Source organism: Notechis scutatus, chromosome 2, assembly GCF_049901735.1.
Source record: "Notechis scutatus isolate UNSWTSFEM ecotype Mainland chromosome 2, rNotScu1.2, whole genome shotgun sequence".
In the NCBI taxonomy this organism is placed as follows: domain Eukaryota; kingdom Metazoa; phylum Chordata; class Lepidosauria; order Squamata; family Elapidae; genus Notechis; species Notechis scutatus.
This window is the reverse complement of record NC_142010.1, coordinates 252,237,127-252,260,057: the sequence shown is the minus strand read 5'-3', so window position 1 is coordinate 252,260,057 and position 22,931 is coordinate 252,237,127. Positions and strand designations below refer to the sequence as shown.

Below are 22,931 nucleotides of genomic sequence, written 5' to 3'. Positions count from 1 at the left end.
CTTTCTCTGTTCTCTGTTGAAATAGGATCCTAATCTGACTGATTAGAGCATGGATCCTGCTATAAGTTTATTTGGAATTCAACAAAACATAGTATTGCATTTGGAAAATTCTTTCCATTTCATTTCGAACCCCCTTTGTAACCTAAACTCCTTTATTTTTAATGCCATCAATGCTGGAAATGTTAATTAGAAAACTTACTCATTTTCTTTTCTCATTCATAATTGGGAAAATGGTGATTATCACAGTCATTTAACTTTTTAAACTCTTCCTGTTAGAAAATATGCAGTGCCGCTCCAAAAGGAAAAATTTAATTCGCGGAACCCCTCATTACAAGTACCACCGGCTGCTTCTGATTTAAAACAGAGTCTTACAAAATGAGAATATGATGTTGTAGAAGCCTATATGGGCCTTTTATGTCATATAAATATAACAACTATACAATCAGGGATGTGTTCTCTAGTGTCCAGGATGCCAATAACAATCCTTTAAAGGAGGCCATAAGCACAATAGCCCCATCCTACTTCTGTTGTCCAGCAACAAACATGTCAGGTCATACTGTCTGTATCCCATCCTAGTTCTGCCTGGATGCCCACTGATGCTGAAAAAAACCAAGCCAGGTGAAAGATTTGTGTGTCAAATAAATTGAATGCACTGGACACATCATATATGACACTTTTAAAAAAAATTGTGCAGACGTGACCTCCTTCAGTGTCCCCATACTCCCAACCTGAGCCGACAATGAATCAATGCTACGTGTTGAAATGAATGGTGTGACACACTTGGGAAAGCTTTTCCTTAATGGCTTGCTCAGCACTTTGTTGTTAGTTGGCAGCACAGATCAGTTTGACCCAATTTGTAACTCTAGATGTGGAAGCATGATTTATTCCTTTTAAAATGACCACTTATACTTCTTGGAATTGCCTTCCTGCATATTTTGATCTGCTCCAGCTGCTTAAGATCTTGCCACGTGCACCATTATCAGTTTTAGTTTCTACTGTAGTTCTTCCTGCTCTTAATAGTGTGTGTGGGGAAGGGTGTTCACCTTTTGTTCCTTGTGGCCCTTGTTTGTGAATGAATTAGAGGACAGATTTTCACCTTCCTCCATTCAGAATATGCACCTCTATAAAAATGTCTCAAGTTGCCAACTGAGTTGTAATCGTATCTTGCCTTTTAAAAAAAAACAACCAAAAATACTGGGTTTTTTTTTTGGTAATAGTGATTCCCCATTCTTCCCTTGGTTAAATTGTTCATCGGGTATAGCGTCACTAGAAAACTTATCGATTTAGTCAGTGTAACCCATTTCTTTTCTTTTGAAAAAACAAAATCTGATAGGATCAGGTGGATGTTGAAACAAAATGGTTCAGATTCCTTTCACCGAGCCCTGTTCTGTGGAAACCATAAGACGTATTATTTTTTATATGTATTTATGAAATGAATGTAGCATCCCAATTCAAGTGGAGTTCAGTCTACAGAACCTTCTGTGAGGAAAGAGCTGAATTCTCACACCGAAGGCCATTGCTGAGGCCAACATCTAGCATGCTCAGCCAGTTTCCAGGCTCTGCTGCTGATTCTAGCCAATCATTTTTCAATTCTGCAATTTAAATCTAGTGTCCAACATGGTTTCTTACAAAACTCCAAGGGTAAATCAAAAACCAGAAAGTATTGGTTTCCTTTCACTTTAACTAGAAAAGTGAGATTCACGAGTTGGTTTATTATGGCTGGGTACAAATCTAATAAATTAGGCAGCAGTAGTTTATAGAAAAATGAGTGACTTTAGATTATAACTTTTTCTCTTCTGTTCATAAATTGTTACTTCTCATAATGGAATCTTTTGAATTTGTTTTAGGATATGAGAGTGTTTTGGGATGAGAGAATGAGAGGTCCAAGCTTCAATTAAATAGGATGCACACACCTATATATTTCTTCTTTCACTTCATAAGAATATAGCACCTCATAAAAAAATAAGCAATAGACTTGTTGAAAATTATATTACAAAAGCAAAGCCTGAAAGAATTAAGGCTATTTTTGGTTTATGTTTTACTTAGTAATATAATTGAACAAGACATAATTTTAAAAAGCAGTTTTGAAGGGTAATGGGCATTAATCATAGTTCTAGTTAACATTTAGAGTTCTCCATATATTCCTGTGGTGCGGAAAGCATTAATTCCTATATTAATTTTTCATATACAGTCCTCAAAATCATACCAAATGGTAAGCTGACAATCTGTTTTTTAATTAGCCACGTTGCTTTTGTGATTTTTCTCGTGATATGCCAAATACAGTGTCCCAAAAAAGCAACAGTATTTCAAAAATATGAAGAAGCAAAGTAGTTAGCAAGCTTTGTTTGTTTGAATGAGAAAAGAAAATAGATACTTTCAATCAAAATTTTCTGAAACAGGCTAGTTTTATATGCTTTAATTGAATGGGGCCACATAGTAGAGACTTCATTTGATGATTAAATCTTTGATGGAATAAAGAACCAACTTTGCTCTGAAATGTAATACATTAACAATATTTCCAATATGTTGTTTTACTGAAAAAATAATTAACTTCAACTATTTAAAAGCTTGGTATTTTTATATATTTTTACACACAAAAAAAATATTGCCCCTGGCAACTATAATATACATTTCAATATCATCCCAATAACTTAAATCATTTGTTTTGTAGCATATTGTACATACTTGTCCCCAAATGTAAAGCTGTTATGACCAACATAATTACAAAACCAATTGATTTTTGACTGCATTTTCACTCTTTAATTCCAAAGACTTAAATGATCCTGATTACTTGGTTGGAATCGAGGTAGAAAGATGCAGCTGACAAAAGAGAAGCTCTTTATAATGCTTTCAAGAGGCAAACTGGTATCACACACTAAGTATTCAGAGTACACACCATTTTGTGTCTTACAGCCATCACTCATTATTAAGGTCTGTTTAAGGTCTGTACTTTAGGGCTTCCCCCCTCCTTTTTCTTCTAAAAACAGCTATATACAGTAGAGTGCTTTTAATGGCAACTATTTTTATTTTGCTACTGCTTTGTGCTTGCTGTAGATGAAGTTAGAATTCATTTCATTTTTAGGGTTCTTTCTTATAGTGGTGGGTAGTGTATTGTGGGAAGTAGAACAAGGCAGTGTCCTTCCCATGGCTGTATTGATTTGCCCTTCAGCTGTTTGCATAGAGAACCTAAAGCCTTGTTGTTGATTATCCACACAATGTCTCTGTGAACATTATTGACCCATTGCTGCTTACTGCCTGTGGCTCTTGATTTTTCACACCGTCTCCATGACACTCATAATAAAACATACTATCTTATTGCTACTCAGCTCTGGAAAGCAACTGATGTTGGCTTTAGTACAACTGCTGCATTTCTGGATAACATTTATTATATGTTGGACAGAGACCTATATGCTTTAAGGTTTTGTGCATTGTGAAGGGCTTGAGCAGATGTCTACAATTTAGAACAAAAATGTTATTTTTAAAGAATTGGCAAATTGTGCAACTGAAAATGAACAGGACAGTAAGCATAACTGAGAGATACAGCAATGCCCCACTGCAATCATTAAAAAAATGGTTAGCGTTATTGAATGAATCATCATGCGCTTTGTCTTTCATTAAATAGTTATCACAGTCTTCATCGTTGTTGTTATTTTAAATTTGCCCTCCAATTTATGCAGTGAGGTGTTTGTGTGTATGTACACACACATACTTGCAATATTCACTCTGTAAACTTGGATTAATTCATAGAGGTTTTTAGAAATAGTTTAGGAGCAAGAGGTTTGGTACAGATATCTTTCTAAGATATGTAAGAAATGTATTTGTATGCTTCTGCAAAAATTGCTTCAGTCAGTTCCTTACAATGAGATGGAGATATTGTTCCCATCTCTTAGTTTTAAAAAGGAGGGATTGAATTATATCAGTTTAAATTAATTCCAAGTTTATTGATGAGAGATTAAAAATTTTGAGTTACTAGAATAAATAACAAAACTTCTTTAAAAATAAAATATTCTTATTGGCACTTAAACGTGTTTTTAAATCTTGAGGTTTGCAAAAAATAATTTATTAGTGGCAATGTGGCCATGAGAAACATATTTGTTAGTGTTTCACATGAATAATAACAGATAACTTGTGCATTAACAAAAGAAACCTGTTTTTAGAAAGTATTGGAAATATAGAAAATAGATAATTCTTTCTCAGAGTAATTAGTTTTGATCAAAAAAAATAGTATGTTATGAACAATTAAATGTACTAGTTAATATGAGTCTGTTCATAGTTGAAATTTTGGTTTGACAGAAGTGAAGGTTGTAAAATGAAAAATTATTTGTAAGAGAGGAAGATAGAGTGCGGACACGGGTAGTTTGTCTTAACCAAAATCATAGTTTGCAAGGATTTAGTGCTTTATTTATCAAGAATTCTTTAATATCAGCTGTCCTAAGAATTATAGATCATATGTATTTGCCTATGTAATGTCACCTCTTTCTGAATTTACAACCTGATTACAAAGTGCTACATTCAGTGTTGTTGTTTTAAAGAAAAATCATGTAAACCTAAAATATGCTTGTTAAACTTCCTTTCTAATATTTTATCTATTTTTTAACTACAGAGAATCTACAGGGGTGTGTGTGTGTGTGTGTGTGTGTGTGTGTGTGTGTGTGTGTTCTTTACAATGCGATGTAAGTTCTAAAACTATTTCCAATAAGGTTGAAGAAAAACATCTGCATGACTAGATTTTGGCCCATTTCAAAATGGTTTCAAATCAAGTTTCTTTGTTTAATTAGATTTTTATCCTGCTTTTATTACTTTATAAGTAACCAAAGGCAGCAAGCATATCTAACTAGGACTTTTTGTTGGTTGTTGTTTTTCAAAATGGTATCCTTTTGAATTGCTTGAGAAACTTTGGAGTAGGAAGTAATTCAAAGTGGTTCCTTGTTTTTCTTAAAGGTAGAATGCAGATGTTGCCACTCTGAGACTATTGTTGAAGAAAACAGGGGGAAATGATTTGGGTCCCTCAGATTCTATTCTATTTCCAGGACTTTTTGATAGTGCTTTGATACATGCAACTGATAAAAAGAGATTGTAGGAAATCCTACTAGGTGTTGTCGGTGTGCTGATGATACCTAAATCTGATTTCTGTCATATATTTAGGGAATGGTGTCCGACTGTATTCTGCCCACTTAATAAAGGATTAGATAAGAGATCATCTGTATGCAGAGAGATGATAAATATCCAAACAATGGGGTGATTTGGATTGTCCCCAAAAGAGCATTACTGTTTGGATTTCTTGAGTGGGACATTTGCCAGGAACAATTTTAACAGTGTCAGCCTTGGCAAGAAATTGCAAAACTACAAGATTTTGATAAATAGGCTTATTCTGGCAAAATGAATAAGGCCATCACATATTACATCAACTGTAGTGTATCAAGCACAACACAAGCTCTATTTATAGAGACACCAATGTTCAAATTCTTGTGTGTTCTTCTCCCACTTAAGCAATGTATGGAACTATAGGTCATTGTCTACCCATCTCTTTTTTTTTGCTCACAGACTGATTTGGTATCAAGCTGCTTTCTTGTGATAGTGTAAGAACTTTGCTTTCCCAATCTTCTTGATTTAGTATACAAGAAAAAATAATAATAACACAAACTGATAATCTCCAGATCTGATTACTATAATTGTAATTAGTTTCCTATGTGTCTCATTCCAGAAGTTTCAATGACAATACACTGAGCGTAGATTGATCACATTGGCCTCTGGAGGATCTTAAAGGGGTCAGGTTGTACATCTGCCAAAAATATACATGCTTTGTCTATTGGTTTCTGGATGAAACAATTAGCGCATTTTTTTAAATCTTTAAAGCCACAAAATGTAATGCAACCTCTGAGGGAATGCCTCTTTCTATATGACTCTCCCTCTTAATGACACCACTGTGAAAATTTGGGTTCATTTGCTACCAGTCTGAGCACATCTGTAGTCTTTAAAAAAAAATGCCCGACTGGCTTTTATTTATTTATTTATTTGGTTAATTAATTAATATGCTGTCCCTCTCACTATCAATATAAATCCATTTGTTTGCTTTTATTTTTATTTATTTAATAGATTAATGGGCCTCCCATCTGCTCCAGAAGCGACTCTGGGTGGTTAGCTATTTTGAATAGCTCTTCGCTACTCTTGGCTATTTTCACTTTCTTTGGTTTTATTTTTTATTATAAACCACGGAGAAATCTCAATATCATAACTGCCTGGATTCTAACTTTTAGGCATATTGCTTAAACCAATTCATAGTATTAAAACACTATTACATTGTCTTTGGGGGTTATTAATCCCGCCCAAATCCCATCAACACCAAAATACTTTGCAGTGTGGTTTATTATTGTGTTGATAGAGCTCTTCTTAGTCCTGCATGTACAGAGAATGCTGTTCAGTCAAATGATGCAATTCCTGAACGTCCGGCTTCACTTATATGCATGGTGGGCTGCTTCTTCTCAGTCATAGTTATCAGGTATTGTAAAGGTTAAACCTTATCATCTGCACACACACACACACACACACACACACACACACACACAGAAAGGTTGAGGTTTCATCAAAAACTTCCATCCTCACAACCTGTCGGCCACAATTTGATTATTATTATTGATTATTTCACAGGCTTTCACTCACTCTCTGCCACCGTGGCCTGCCTTGATATACAGATAGGGCTGCAGTCCAGTTAAAATAAGACTCCATCTTGATAATGGACTGCGATGAGATATTGTTGTTTGATAAAGATAATTGATGTTTCGCTGTGAATTGGAAAGCAGTTCCAAGTGAGCGTGTTCCATCTGCAAATAAGAAAAGACTTTACAGAACATTAACAAAAGGCCTAGATTTTTGACAGACAAATGTTCTGTGTGCTCAGAAGCATTTTTGATGCTGAGGATGTAGAGGAGGTGTATCTATTTGTGCTCTTGAATGTTTTTCTCTTGCACCCCCTTTTTGCTTAAACTTTAGATTAGGAGAATTCATTTTTGCCCACAAAGGCTGCCTTAATGTTTTCTTAAGTGCACATTAAATTTCCTTTCGCAAAACCATTGACTGAACAAAATGATTAAGTGTGGGAATTTCCACATCACTTATCAGCTGATGCGTTCTTCTATAGAACATAATTACTGCTAAGTGATTATATGCTCTTTTGTTGGTCATGTCTATTTTCAGCTGCTAGATTTAAGTTGATTAAGGTATCAGTAGTCTTGGGTGGTGTTCATCTGATTTTTTTTTTTTTACTCTTGTTATCACCTTCATAAACCCTAATTAAGCAATAAGGCTTGACAGAGAGTAGGGTTATCATCAGATAATGGCACCCCAAGTGTGTTCAGAGGCACAAGGTTCAGCTGAGTGCCTTTAATCCTCCAGGGGTGTGATTATCTCATGATAAACATACAGCATCACAGCTACTGATATTATTGCAACATGCTTGTGGACTTCAGCTTAGGACTGAGATGCAAAATCCCTGTATTATTTTAATTTTTTTTTCTTGGTACGTGTTAATAGATCAATGATTATAGGCTTTGGTGCCTTTTACATAAACAATTTATTTATGAATTTAAGAGTAACATGTTTGTTTGTGTCATGCATCTGTAGTCAAGGTTTTTGCTAAACGCTTTGACACAAATTCTGCAGTTCTCATTAATATTTTTCTCTCTTTTTGTGTTTGACTTTCTCTCTCTCTCCATACAAAGTGTGTGTGAGAGAGAGATCCTTTTCATCATTCAGTATAAAAGAAAACCAAGTCTAGTTCAAATAAAAAAAAATTACTGCTGTAATGAACTGACCACATGGATATGTGCCTTTATTTTCTACTTACATTAGCAATAACTGCTTGTTGTTGTTTTCTTGTCAAGGAATCATATATATTTTTAAAAATAGTTGCTGGATTGAGTACTCAATAAATTTTGTAGATAAATCTAGTGAAAACTGGGGGATAAATGCAATTGAATATGTCTTTTTTCCCCCAGTAGTGGCATTAAACATAACTCTCAAACTCAAATCTCACTGGGTGCTAATAATCAAGTTTGTAAAACATGTTTGCTTTCCTGGTAAGGCTGGTGTGATGGTAAAAGATAGCCTTGCCCCCATATCCATGTGAATTTCATTTACTACCAAACTTATAAGATGCCTCCAAATAATGTGAATTCTTTGTAAAACACTGGGAATAACTCACCCATCAAATCTTGGAAATCCACTGCTACTCAGCCTAGTCAGTAGTAAGTTAACTAGCTGTCTATTAAGAAAGGCAGCTTCTCCAAGTATATCTTCTGCACCCAGTGGAGAATTTATAGGAAATTGGTATGACACTGATGAGTTCGTTGTTTTGTGTGTGCTTTCCTCTGTTGGATTTTCGTCTGTGTTTACGTTTTAAAATTATGACAAGCTTATTTTCTATTCTTTTAATGGGTGACCTATGATATTTCTCTAGACGTGACATTTGAAAGTTACAAGGGTTGTCTTCAAGGGGCTTTGGGTTCCCTTAGGGAACGAAAGTGCTTGTATTCTCTTATTTTGCTTTTCACCTTCCGAAGGTATATTTTTGCAAAGCTGTTGCAAAAGGAGCTAGATAGCCAGCTGATCCATTATATGTGTGTCTTTTGAATATATATCCAATACTTTAGGTGTGTCTGTGTGTGTGTGTGTCTGTCTGTCTGTCTAAATATTTACACCTGCCTCTCCTGGTTTAAAGGCGTTGTATTTAAGAGGCAGGCCCAATAAATGGTTGATAATGTTGGAAGAAATATCCAAGTCCAGTTCTAAGCCGGGAGAAAGGCACTGGAGAAAACATGGAGTCTGGAGGCTGATTGGAAAGAAAGGTTCTCTTTACTGATGAAGCAGAACCACCAAACCACATGTGATTCTGGGCAGCTAACAAAATGGAGTGGAGAATGGGTGGGTTTTATACCTTCTTTGGGCTTTGTATTTGAGCTTCCAGTTCCTGTGCAAGAACATATATTCTATTGACTGTTGTCAGATTCCTATGTCGTGTAGGGGTTATGTCGGGGTCATACCTGGCTCTATAGGCAAAAGGGAAAATGCAAATCCTAGGTGCTTGTCTGAGCTAATTTTGTTAACCTTTTCTTTGTTGCTTTGAATTTCTGTCTTGACTCAGCCTTAGAATAGAATAGAATAGAATAGAATAGAATAGAATAGAATAGAATAGAATAGAATAGAATAGAATAGAATAGAATAGAATAGAATAGAATAGAATAGAATAGAATAGAATAGAATAGAACTTTATTACGGTCTTAGACCAGCAAGTCTTGACTCAGCCTTTCTGAATGGATTTCCAAATCTGCATTTCTAAAAGCTGGCCTCCTCAGTTTCTGCTTGGGGCAGGGAAACTGGGGCTGGTTTCTGCCTCCCTTTAGATTTTTTATTCCTCCTTTGGGGGAAATATTCTATCCTGCCTTTTTAATATTCCCCAAAATATTTCATTCTTCTAGGAGGGAGGGGGGCTTCCCTCAATAACAATATTTCTCCTACGCACATGCTTTTTGCGCCTACATTTGGCTTGCTCTGTTGACTCCAAAGCTTCACTACGTTGAAACTGGAGGGAAATGGATGGAAACACTGAAATAATGATGTTGACTCTAACTGTGCAGCATATCTTATTTGCTATCCTGTTACATAAGGGGATGAGAATGCTCTTCTCTGTTATGGTTTATGTTAATTGAAGTGTTTTCCAGGCTGTTTGCATCAGTTTTCCAGACTCCAACTTCACCCATGATTAACTATCCTTCGCTGGATTTGAGAACTTTGTTCAACATTTTTTCTGATACAAATACTTAGGCCCAATCAAACTTGGACATGCTTAAATGCATCTACTAGAGAGCTGCAATGGCACAGTGTTTAGAATGCAGTACTGCAGACTGCCATCTGCCTGCAATTTGGCAGTTCGAATCTCATCACCAGCTCAAGGTTGATTCAGCCTTCCATTCTTCTGAAGTCAGTTAAATGAGGAGCCAGATTGTGGGGGGCAATATGCTGACTCTGTAAACCATTTAGAGGGGGCTGTAAAAGCACTGTGAAGCAGTATATAAGTCTAAGTGCTATTGCTATTGCTACTTGAGAGTACAATTTTCTAAATTTTGTTTTTGTTTTGTTTTATATCCTTAGCTATGCCAACAAAGAGCATTCAGCTAAAACTATATTGTTGAGACTACTGGTTACAACTATGGATGTCTCATCTGTCTTTAATGTGGCAGTGTTACTGCTCTTTTAATTGTAACAAAATATTTGAATACTGTGGATCAATGCAATAAATCTACAGGCATCTTCCCCTTGAAGGGACCCAGTGTTATAGACTGAATTTGAATTTTCTTATTCTATCAGTCTAAGGATCAACACCCAATTGACCTGGAAAAATAAAGCTGACTTGGAACTTGTGGGAAAATGCCAGGAATAAAAACAAAACAAAACAATATAGAAAAGCTGCTAGTCGTGTATTTTTGAGTGGCCTATTTGAAACACAGGTGAATTGTTAGTTGATGTTGATTAAAAAGAAATAACATTATAAGGTTTTTTTAAAAAAATGTTGGGTCATTTGGAAATGACGTTTAGAATGTAGATTCTGTCATATTCATATTCAAGGCAACTTGCGAGAACATGGAAAATGGTTGAGGAGATGTACCTTTAAGAAACAAGATGCTGCGTTTTGTGGTTAATAATTGGGTATTCATTCTGTCATGTCCAAAAAGCAAACGGAGAACTTCATTACACTGATGCACCTTAGATATCTGTTTTTGAATTCTTTTTGAATATTTCTTGGAAAGTTTCCAAACTGGTTTTTCAAGTGACGCTATGAGATTGCAGTGAGATTACTTTTTAATCCGTGCATCAAAAGTATTATTTGAAATTGATCCAAAACGCTAATGAGCACAATCAAAAGTAAAACTTATTTGAATGCTGAAAATGAAATCAACAAGGGCAACAATGTATAAATGCAATTGTACAAGCTGCTTTGCTTGCCTTCAATGTGTAAATCCTACATGTTAAATATTACTGTGATTATTTTGAGGAAATTAAATAATACTCAAAATGCAGAACATTGATACAGAACAAATGAACAATCTTTCTTCCTAAATTGCTTAATTTAGTCTTTAAGGAGAAAAAAAGTTGGAAATGGTTGAATAGTATTTCCCTTCTCCAATTCCCTTTGCTCGTCCTTTGCTTTGTCCATTTCATTTAAGGATTGTGTCAGGGTTCCAAGTACCCATAGAAAAGCAATGGTTGTTCTTTCCGTGCTATCATACATGGATTGTGAAAAACAACTTGAGACATGTGCCTATACTGTGCTTAAACTATGCAACCCAAAAACAGATTTCATGATCTTGACTGGCCAGATGTAGTAGGGGCCAAGCAGAACCAACAGGCTGAGATTGGTGATGTGTGATCACGATCACGTCAGTTTGGGGGTGATTAGAGACAGCTTGAATTTTTAAAGTATAGAGAGCAACTTAGCTTTCCCACTGAAGCTTGCTAAGAGCCAAGCTCATTTCTGCTTTTCAAATAGAAGTCCCTTTGAATTTTTAAGATCAAAAGTAGCTCAGAAAAAGCAAGCTAATAATTACCCACGTCTTCTTTTCAGTATTCTTTGTAAAAAAATGGAATATTGTCAGGCAGCACATTGAAAAACCAGTAATTACATAACTTTTGTGAAAAGTGCTCCAAAGTTTAAAGCCGTCACCATCTCAAAATAAAATCTTCAAACAAAATGAGTTTTCAGGAGAATGAGAGAGCACAGCAAGATACAAGTATCATTCCAGGTTTAAAACTTAATGTCAGTATTTACTGTACTTCTTTTTCAGCAATACTCTGGCATGTTGTCCCAGTGGACATCATTAGATCGTAGAGAGCACCTTTCTGTTAGACCCCATCCACATCCTTGGCTTCTGCTTCCAACATGCTTGGCTGTTCTAGGGTGAAAAACAAATTGATGCCCAGTTGTATAAAAAGCTGATAGCATTTGCTTATTAACAGAATTTGATATTTTTTTCAGGTTGTCCCGTAGAAACCATCAGGAGATTCTTGAGTCATAAGATTAACCAAAGTACAACAAAAGCTTTTCCTGACCATGCTAGGAAAAAGTGACATATATAATTTTCTGCTTGCTATGTTTAAAATAAAATCAGGGGATAGGTTCTTGTATATTGGCTTGGTTTGGAAGTAAACTTCGGCCAGTACTAGACGTTAGCTATTCAGTTAACTCGTTAAGGCTGGTATGGAACTTCTAATTTCTTATTCATGTGACTGCTATTTCTAGCATGTGTCTGTTGGAACTAAGCTACACAACCAGCATAGAAAGCTCAGAAGTGCCAATTTCAATCTTATCAGTGGAGTGGCAGCTTTACTGAAGTTAGGCATGGAGAGTTAAGTACCTTATTTATTTCCAAGAGCAGATCCTGGAGTTAATATCTTCCAAGAAGTTTGATGGTAATTGGGTGGCAATCCCTAATTGATGGCTTCAGGGGAAGAAACAGCCTTTAGGCAAGAAATTCTTTGGGTCAAATAGTATTTTAAGAGTGTATTTGCATAATATGGCAGCGCAATGTCAGAAATTATTCAATTATTCAATCATTTGGTGCATGAGAGTCTGTGCCATCATTGTTCTTTATCATAATACCGGCTATAGTGGCAGCCCTGTTCCTTATTTTCAAACCCAGAAAGTTGGCCTACATAAGAAAAAGAAGGAAAGAAGAATGTTTATTATTCACATGTAGGAATTGGAATATTTTACGTAGAATCCTGGTTCCTACAACTCTTTGATGGACATGTCATGATCATGCATGTACAAATACAATGGTAAAAGAAGGGATAGTGCAATGTCATGGTTCTTCTGACAGGTACATGTCTGACAGGTACATGAGCATTGGAGACATGGTGTTGAGCTCATTCATAGAAGTTAGGATTCAAAAGATAGCATTTTAGTTCTTTTTTCTTTGATTTGTGACCTATGGAGCTAAACATATACATAAAACAGTTGGGGAATTTTTTGGGTTTGACCTGTTCAGTCAACAATTAACAGTTAATTTGCAGCTCATTTTATCAGATCCAACATTCTGGCATAAAGAATTGGATTAAAAAGTTCATGTAAACTAGAGGTGTCAAACTCACATCATCACATGACGTATCATGACTTTTTTCCCCTTCCCTAAACCGGGCATGGGCTTGGCCAGTGTGTGATGTATCCAACCTGCGGGCCACAAGTTTGACAGCCCTGATGTAAACAAACATGGTGGTTTAAAGTTTAAACCACCCAAAATTTTCCATGTTCACTCAACAAGCTGTATTTCTCTAGATTTTGTGTCCGAATATCTTCTACGCTAGGAGCTTTTCTGGTCTAATTTGTTTAGATAGCCAAGTTTCACTTCTGAAATAGTAAGCATTTAATTCAACCACTTGATTTTTAGTTTTAGACATTCCCTGGTAATTTTCTTCTCTGATTGCAAATGCAGTTAAATTCCACTTGCCACAAAATAAAGATACTGTATATTGAAATAAACCATTGGTTATGTTGATCAGTATCCATATAGTTTAGACTTGGAAAACAGAACAGACACCAGATTAAATGTATTTTAACTAAGCACCTTTCAGGTGTTCTTCTACCATGTAAGCTCCATGTTTAAGGATAGGAAGAGGGCAGTCATACCAATTTTGATCCCAGTCTTAATAGTTCCATAATCTTCTACACACAGAGACAATGAGATGCCAGAAAGCCATAGATATTATGCTTGATCCTGCTTCCTTCCCTCCCCACCCTCCATCATCACTCCTCATTAAAGTGTGCCTGAAGCAGGGTATGATAATTTACTTAAGCTGTATACAAGGAAAGCATTAGAGCTTAGCGTTGCTAAAGAACTGCAGAACTGTTCAGTAAAAATTCTTGGGACTGATAACATTTTTTTAAAAAAGTTTCTCCAGAGGCACCATCCAGACAAGAAATTTGGAGGGGTTGGCGGTGTTGAATGGAAAAACTATTGCTGGCTACTTTCCTGACTGCCTCACTTGTTCAGTAAATGCGATTTAGTTGTTAAAAAACAAAGCCTCTCGGATAGAATGCATTTTTTCAAATGCTGGATTTTATGACTCTGTCAATTAACAGCTTCCAATTTAAATACATAAGTATGTTGCCCGAGTTGGTGCAGCACTGCTATAATTCAAGCAAAAAATAATTTGGTGTAAAACACCTCCTTGCTTATCTTATCCAGGTGATGCGTTCTAATACCCCAGTCTGGTTGTGTCTCTGGAGCTTAGAAGAGACTTCAATTAAAATGCTTCCTTCCCTCAAGATGAGTTAGAAACAAATAAGATTGATTTTTTTTTTAAAGGAGGGAATTTATTGGAATCTCTCTTTGAAAACTGATTTGCTCCAAGAGATTAATTGCAAATGGCTGGAATTGCTGTGTAAATAAAATGGCATTCTTCTTTATGGGAAAACACTTGACCAGACCTTATGGGTTAAGTGATGCTGAACATTTACGGCCACATATTCTTTCCTTCTGCAATGACGGATGTCTTTGTGAAACATGACAACCTACAAGCTTGATCCCTGAGACAGAGGTTATTGCAAGGAATTCTTTGAATAAGACACCAAAGTAGGAAATACATATTCACACATGTCCTTTCAAAGGTATTGTGCACTTCTGAGTCAGAAGATGAGTTGGCAGCACTAAGGTCTGCTTATTCATCTCACCTCTTAAGAAATCATAACTTTCTACTTTGGGCACAATTCCTTAATATAAGCAATAATCACAACATTCAATGTGTATCTCCACAGTTTTACCTTCAGCATAAAATAACTCCGGACATTTAAGCTTTAAGGTTTGCAAATAGTTATATTTTCAAACTGCCAATTTTTAAATGCTCAATATTTAAATATTTGGATCTATAAGGAGGTAAGACTGTAGATTTATGCTAAAGTAAAATATTGCCCTTCCCCTTCCTAAAAAAAAAGTCTACATCCCCAGCTACATGATTAACACTGATTAATTTAATACCAGGTTAATATCAGACATTCTCTGCTTCTGAATGTCTGGTTTAAAAAAATAAACCAGTTTACCTTGCAAACCTGGTCACTAACGGTTGAAAAAGTTTACATCCGACATTTTTAAAATGCGGAATGGGCTGCATCATTTTCTGGGTCATATGCATATTTTATATTTTTCCCTGAAGCTTTTCTTCTCATATTTTTGGAAAGTGTGGATTCACTGTTCAAGTTGTTGTAGATCTGGTTCTGATTTTAAAGTCTCTTCTGAAAGTGGCATCTGTTCTGAAACATCTTTAAACTTGGGAAACAAATCTACTTGAAGAAGTAAAATATAAAAATATGTAATGATAATGGTGCTGCTCTACTTTAAAAGCATGTACAGCCAAAGGGCATATATAGACGTTTTTAATAGAATAATCTTGGGTACAGTTTCTTAGAACAATATAAATGATAATGTGGGATTTTAAGAAGCCTGTATAGTACCGATCTTTATGGGAAATTATAGAAGTTTCAAAGGGACAATTATGAAAAAATATATATAAACAGTTTAGTAATATCTGGTAAAGGACAGATTTTCACGGAGAAATTTTAGTAACATGGTCTCTTAAGAGTTAATGCCAATCTGATGGCATATAATCAATCAATTAAATTATTTTGGGTGAGCTTTATTATGGATATATTGATTTTACAGAAACATCTCACATTTAAAGAACAGGAATATTATTATACAACTATCCATATTTTTTCTGTAAATAATTTATGCTGCTTAAGTCTTAAATTATTAAATAATATTCCAAGACATTGATAATAAAAGTGTATAAAACATATTTATTTATCAGAAATATGACAGATTTAACTTTTTCTCTCTGTGTGCCACTTAAAATACTATATTCGAATGATGGAGCTAAATGCAAAATTGTATTGATGTTCCTGTGTTCCATGTTGTTTTTTATAGCGCTTTTTCAGATTAATATTAATTATTAGAATGACAATTGTGTGAAATTCTCTAATTCAACAAAAATATTTTCACAAAGACTTACAACATCTAGTTCATGAAGCTTGCTTGATTAGGTGAAAGTGATACATTTTGACAGTTAATCTTGTAAGTATTTAATTGTTGGTTGTGTTTGTGCACAAAATGTCTGAACTACATTTTACAGCTCACAGAATTCTTCTTTAAAAGTCAATTATATAGAAGTGCCTTTTTGTTCCATTTCTGTGATCGTACAAACATAAGCTATAGAAAACAGGAAAAAATCAAGACTGCCAGTGTTCAGATTTTCTTAAAATTTAAATTTAATATTTCTAAAAATCTTTTTTGCCATGGAAGCCACAGGAGTTTATGTACCAAGTAAATAAATATTATTTTCTTTTAAAATATATAGAATCAACTAGCCTGGCTTATTTCTTTGTCAATAACATAAAAAGTTTTTACCTCGGCATATTTTTTAAAAAAATACTAGTTATGTATTTTTATTTCTGTAAATAAAAATCACTTAATATTTCAGCTTGCTTTTAAAAGGCGGATAAAGTTTTTTTTACAAACAAAGATGCAACCACAAATCATACATTCATTTTTACAGATAGAGAAGGAATCAACCCTTTTGTAGAACACTATTTTATGCTCCACAGTTTAATCTGTGAACCAGGCCTTAACTCCAGCCGCTTAGAGGTGAACACTCCTAATTAGGAATAACTGTTCAAAATGTGTTATTGACTTTGCTGCCATATTAATTTTTGGTGGTGTCATCATGAAATATCTGGAAACAGAAAAGATGTCCGAGCCTCTTAAACTGCGAATGTAAATCAAATCTTTGTAAATGTCTGCTGTGCTTGAAAAATAGGCTGCATTGATTTTTTTTTATAAGAGATCAACGTAAATAACTTAATAAAATGTGATGGGTTTAGAGGATATAGGACACGTTTGGTCCTCTTCTATTTAGCATCATGTAACACTCTGAGTTGTATACAAACTGTACAATTTAGATAACGTTTTGTGAAACGTGCCGTAGCCACTTGGATGGCTGCAGCTGTTGTCTATTTTTTTTTTCCTGTATTAAATTTGGCCAACAAAGATGCTGCCTCATTTTCAGCTTGTCATTTGCCCAGGAAGTAAAAGCAAATTGTAATGAGGGAATCACAGCAGGAGAACTGCTGAACAAATGAGAGGCATATATTGACTGACAGCCAGCATGCCATTTCAGTGATAAATGTATTTTTATACACTGCTGTTCAAGGTCACTCTCTTCTCTCTTTGTATGCTGGACATCAAATCATGCAGACATACATTTTAATACAAAATAACTTCTGATAGCTAATACAAAATAATAAGCCTTTTGGTAACAATTTAAAAAAAAATATCAAAATATATTCATTTAAAAAAGGATTTTTTAAAAAATTCCAGCCTTTCTCACAAGTCTGAGAAACAGATACATAATAAATGATAAAGTATAAGGGTGTGATCCCACTCATAGATCCCCTGTTTTTCTTTTGAACATGTAATACTGAGGTAGTAAGATTAAGGACAAATGGAAAGGAGGTTCCGGTGAAACCAGATACCATTTTTTGCTTCTGTAAATGGGCTTAGAATTAACGTGGTTTATTTCATTCAAGAACTGTCACTTGGATAGGATAGGATAGGATAGGATAGGATAGGATAGGATAGGATAGGATAGACAGACAGACAGAGATTTTTTTCATTTAATTGACACATTTATGAATGAAAAGAATTAGTTTCTACATATTGACTGCAGTAAATACAAAATCTCTCTCTCTCTCTCTCTCTCTCTCTCTCTCTCTCTCTCTCACACACACACACACACACACACACACACAGAGAGAGGGGGGGGGAGAGGGAGAGGGGGGGAGCAAGTGGGAGGGAGAGAGATTATCCAATATCTTCTGCCTCTGTCTCAGGCCTAAACCTGAATCCTGAATGTGATGGATCCTAATAATCTTTTTCCTTTTTTAGGTGATGATGCAATGATCATGCTTTATTTTGTATGTTGTATTACGTTAAGTCAACCCTGGCTGTTTTAATTGTTAATTTTACTTTCTATAAACCACCTACCATTTGGAATTATAGTGGGCTATAAAAATAATTAACAAATAAATATAAATGTAAGCATGTTCCAATTGTTGTTATTGAATCTTAGAAGTATTGCAGTGAAGTTTCCTTAAAAATAATGACATTACCTATTAATAAGGCAACAATAATAAATGTAGATTCTTGTTAATATATAGATTGTTGTTAACATGTAAACTAAGCATCACAGCATTAAAACAGCCTTTTCAGAAAAATACCTACCTATGTTTTTTGGTGCCAAGCATCAAGCTTGTCATCTTCCTAATTTTTTCAAACTGCATGGCTTTTAAACTTATTTTAACTCTATTGTTATTTTCTGCTAATTATTTTCTTAGGTCCATTTGATTTTATTTGAAGAATAAATCCTTTGAATATTTAAAATATACTGGTTTATCATGTTTTGTTTGGTTAATTTGTTTTTTTTTATTTTTTGTCAGATATAAATGGAGCCCCAGGTTCTTGCTGCTGCAGACTTGTTTTCACTGCTGGTTTTTATTTAATTTTACCTTATTTTGTTTTGCTTTGCTTAGATTTTCAGTGACAGGACATTTAACATGCAAGCATCCACTCAATACATTCTTCTGCTGAGCTTTTATCACAGAAATGTGGGGACCGTCACCAACAAGAAAATAGAAATACTTTCGCTGCAGATTTTTTAATATTGGTTTAATAAAGAATGAACTTGTCAAAATGCACGCCAATTTACACCAAGGACAGTAACAGAGTTGGTTCCAACAGAGTTGGAAGGGACTTTTGAGGTCTTCTAGGCAGGAAATCCTGTATCATTCTAGACAAATAGTTGGCCAATCTCTTCTTAAAAACCTCTAAATGATGGAGCATTCACAACTTCTGGAGGCATGTTGTTCCACTGATTGATTGTTCTAACTATCAGGAAATTTCTCCTTAGTTCTATGTTTCTTCTCTTCTTGATTATTTTCCATCCATTGCTTCTTGTCCTACCTTCACGTGCTTTGGAGAATAAGTTGACCCCTTCTACTTTAACAGACCCTCAAATATTGGAACACTGCTATCAAGTCACCCTTAATCCTTCTTTTCATTAAACTAGACATACCCAATTCCTGTAACTGTTCCTCATATGTTTTAGCCTCCAGTCTCCTAATCATCTTTGTTGCTCTTCTCTGCACTCTTTCTAGAGTCTAGAGTACAGTATTCATTCTTGCCGTTTAATTATCGAAAATTCTTTATTGGCAAATATTAATTGTCTGGGAAGTGCCTGGTGAAAAATTAAAATAAATTGTGTAACAGTAGCGAGCATTTTTGTAAGAAATGTGTTATTCTTGAATCCCATTTTTATTCAGTGTTTTTTGTGGGGATGGAATAGTGAATACTTGACTTCAGCCAAAGCCAGTGAGATCTGCTGATCTCTGGATATTGTTTTGGGTTCTTTGTGACTCCTTAATAAGAGACCCATTCTTGGAAAGATTCACTGTTGTCCTAAATCATGTTATTTCAATATTTTGCCTCTGAATTTGAGCAGTAGCATCTCAGAGCTTTGGAAAGAGCTGATAGGCATAATATTTAAAAAAAAAAAAAAACCTATGTGGTCAGAACTTCATAGAGATCAAGGAGCCAGAGTTTTGTGAAATTTACAATATGTAGGGCAGGACAGGCTTTAAATAGCCCACATAGTTCAATGAAGTGGTTATCACTTTAAATGAATTGATGGTCTATGGGTCAATAACTTTTTCATACTTCGAAAATCACATGTGGAGAACTTTAAAATGAGATAAATGAAACAAATACTAAACTTTTCCATTATCTATTCGGTGTCCCTTTGAAGAACAGTAAGCTCCGCTTGAAAGTGATAATCTTCAGTAGCAGACATGAAAACAGAATGTTTTCAAGGGTGAGTTACAGAGTTGCAGCTTTTTTGCTGACAGCATAATTAACCCATTGAAATTACATAAGAACGAATGTCACGCATCTTATTTGTGTCTATTTTAGGAAGCAGTGTTAATCTTAACACTCAGCACGTTGCAATCTTAATCTGACAATGGATAATAACAAGGGTATCTGTTATTTGACAGACATTCTGTTAAGATTAGGAGCTTACAGACAATGGCAACTGCCACAAAGTGGAAGTTTTCTAAGTTATTGAAAGACCCAGGTCCTCACTATGTGGCCATATGAGTGAAAACCCATTCAATAACAAGTCCAGGTTTGTGTATTTGATGAAAATACAATATGACTTCTCCTCAGGCCTCAGTTGCAGTAGTGATGTGGAATCCCAAATGTTAATTGTCACATTTCTGAAACTGTGTAATATGCCTATTGAAGCTTCCATTCTGAAGTTATACTTCTGCTAGCATTAGGCAGCTTGGTTTGGCGGAAATCATAATTTCTGTATAGCAGTAGCCCCTTTTTTCCTGCTTACATCTGCAACTTATAGTCCCATGTGGCAACAATGAATTCCGGGTACTGGTATGTGCCAGGTACTGTTCTAATAAAAGTACTTTGTGATGGCGTGTGTCTTGGAGTTACTGACAGGAATGGATTTCCCCTGGAAGACTGACATAAAAACATAAAAAGACCATCTTCTCATTTGCCAACTGAACGAAAAATGCTTCAAGTCCATAGTGTTCCTTGAGCTTTCCTGTGGTCACAGCAGCGCATAGATTCAGCTCTTATGAAACAGACCCTACTAACAAACTATGTAAGACACATATTTGGCAGCAAAAAGACTATCGCCACCTGCACCCAAAAGATAAATTCTACAGTCTATCATCTCTCCAGTGTTTCAAAAAGCATCTATCACTTAGGCATAAACAAATCTAATTTAATAGTTTTTGCATCTTGACAATTATTTTGTAAATTTTGTCAAAGCAAAATTTCATCTGTCTAAACTTTCATTTGTCTAAACTTTTATTCCATCGTAAAAAAATAAGACTTAATTCATTATTATTTCTACCTGTTAAATCAGAATTTGGTATTAGAGCTGCAAAACCAGACTGGTAAAACGATGGCTGTTAGAAATTTGCCGAAGTCCTAATACAACAATAAGGGGAAGGATGTTCTCTCTATGGTAAATATCCAAGTAATGCCCTCAAGGTTCTGTCTCAGTTCTGTGGAAATCTATAGGGAGAAGAACATGCTCCAGGATCAGTCTTGGCAAAAGCAAAGGGCGAGAGATTTTAAAGCTGTCCTATCCTGAAGACTTATCATCTCTAGTTCTTAATGAGTCCATGCTGCCTCAGACAAAACTGAAACACAGTTCATCTCAAGGAGCATATGGCAGCTATGGTTAGGAAGGCCTTTGACCATATCCATCTTGTTTGCCAGTGTCACCCATTCCTGTGTTGGGAGGGTCTGCTTATCACGTACACCTTGGCGACCTCTTAGAAGCCTAACCTAGTCCAGAAGTCCAACTAACTCAGGGGCTGCCACAAAAAAGAGGGAGTCAACCTATTTCCAAAGCACGTGAAGGTAGGACAAGAAGCAATGGGTGGAAACTAACCAAGGAGAGAAGCAACCTAGAACCAAGGAGAAATTTCCTGACAGTTGGATCAATTAATCATTGGAACAAGTTGCCTGCAGAGGTTGTGAATGCTCCAACACTGGAAATTTTAAAGAAGAGATTGGATAACCATTTGTCAGAAGTAGTGTAGGGTTTCCTGACTAAGCAGGGGGCTGGACTAGAAGGTCCCTTCCAACTCTGTTATTCTATTCTATTCTAATGCAGCAGAGTGCAATAGGAAATCATGGTATACCCAACCCATATAAACCCCATTATTTTGTAAGTTGCACGAGTAAACAATGGGCTCATGGGTTCAAGATATTTGACCATCTATCTCTAATTATTTCTGCCTCACAACAAGATCAAATTGGATTTATAGCAATAGCACTTAGACTTACGTATATACCACTTCATAGTGCTTTACAGCCCTCTCTAAGCGGTTTAGAGTCAGCATATTGCCCCAACAATTTTGGGTCCTCATTTTACCCACTTTGGAAGGATGAAACGCTGAGTCAACTTTGATCCTCGTGGGATTTGAACTGCCAAATTGCAGGCAGCCGACAGGCAGCAGAAGTAGCCTGCAGTACTACACTCTAACCACTGTGCTACCGAGGCTCTTCGAGCCCCTTCTGTTAAAAAGTTCTATTTAATGTGACCAAGGATATGTGCCTTTTCTGTTGCTGGACCTGTCCCCAGGTTAGCCCTAACCTTTAGAAATAACTTAAATGTCCTGATTGTTCTGTAAAGCATTTGGTCAGGTTGTTACAATAGTCATTAGTATGTGCTAGTCTGAATGATTCCAAGGTTATATATGTGGTTCTTTTTATGAATTGCATTTTTTTTCTTCAACTTGGTAACTTCCCTGAGTTGCTTGATGAATGAGCAACCACATAAAATGGATGAATAAAATAAATTAATACCAAGGTGATTTTGTCTGCAGAATGACAAACATTTGCGGGGCGTGATATCCACATTTTTGCAGTACTGTATATGCCAAAGCAAAGTAATCTGTAAATCCACTTTGTTCATCCCCTCTGTGGTATGTTTCATGAAATATAACTCACTTCTATTTTCGTTTTGGCTTAGCTTTTTACAAAATGGGTAATATTAGGTATTCACTGTGGTTAGCTGATTGTTCTAGGACTTGCAACTAGCTCTTTGAATCACAGAGTCTACTAAAAGCCCTGCACAGATATTCTCACCACAAGACGGTTGACCCATCTGACAGAAAGGTCAGCTTGCAGCATGCGTAAAAAGAATGTTCAGTGCATTAAAAGCAGACCCACTCATGCGTGTACGGCCTCCTGGCATTTCTGCTGAGTCTTCCTCGTGGCCTGCTGCAGCGCCTTACCATG

At 35.6% G+C, this 22,931-nt stretch overlaps 1 protein-coding gene across 5 annotated transcripts in view; it reads left to right on the top strand.

Moving 5' to 3' along the window:
• WDR7 (WD repeat domain 7) overlaps positions 1 to 22,931 on the top strand; it is a 265,074-nt gene that overhangs the window by 230,158 nt on the left and 11,985 nt on the right. The gene's annotated exons all lie outside the window — the stretch shown is intronic.